The sequence below is a fragment of the Chrysochloris asiatica genome, unplaced genomic scaffold (assembly GCF_000296735.1).
Source record: "Chrysochloris asiatica unplaced genomic scaffold, ChrAsi1.0 scaffold00008, whole genome shotgun sequence".
Lineage (NCBI taxonomy): Eukaryota > Metazoa > Chordata > Mammalia > Afrosoricida > Chrysochloridae > Chrysochloris > Chrysochloris asiatica.
Window position 1 is genome coordinate 6,670,707 of NW_006408526.1, and position 795 is coordinate 6,671,501.

Consider the following 795-nt stretch of genomic DNA (forward strand, 5'->3'; position numbering starts at 1 on the left):
ATACATACATACATACATATACATACATATATATACATGTTGTTATTGTTGTTGTTAGGTACAAATGAGTCGGCAATGGCTCCTAGCAACCTTATGCACAGCAGAACGAAACAGTGTCCGATCCTGGGCCAACATCACTACTGTTGCCACACTTGAGTCCATCAGTGCTGCCACTTGGCCAATCCATCTCGTTGGGGGTCTTCCTCTTTTTCTCTGATCCTCCATGTTACTAAACATGATATCCTTCTCCAGCAACTGTTCCCTCTTGACAATATGTCCAAAGTATGAGAGATGAAGTGTGACCATCTTGGCCTCTAAGGAGCATTCTGGCTGCACTTCTTCCAAAACAGACCTATTGGTTCTTTTAGCAGCCCATGACACTTTTAGTATTCTTCCCCAACACCAATATTCAAAGGCATCAATTCTTCTACAGTCTTCCTTATTCACTATCCAGCTTTTGCACGCATATGAGGTTATTGAAAATACCATGGCTTGGGTCAGATGCACCTTAGTCCTCAAGCTGACATCTTTGTTCTTCAACACTTTAAAAAAGTTCCTGTGCAGCAGATTTGCCTAATGCAATATATCGTCTGATCTCTTGACTGCTACTTTCGTGAGTGTTGATAGTTGATCCTTGACAACTTCAATCTTTTCTCTATTGATAAGAATATTGTTTATTGGTTCAGTGTTGATAATTTTTGTTTTCTTTTTACATTGAGATGTAATCCATACCAAAGGCTGTGCTCTTTGATCTTCATCAGTAAATGTTTTAAGTCCTCTTCACTTTCAGCAAGC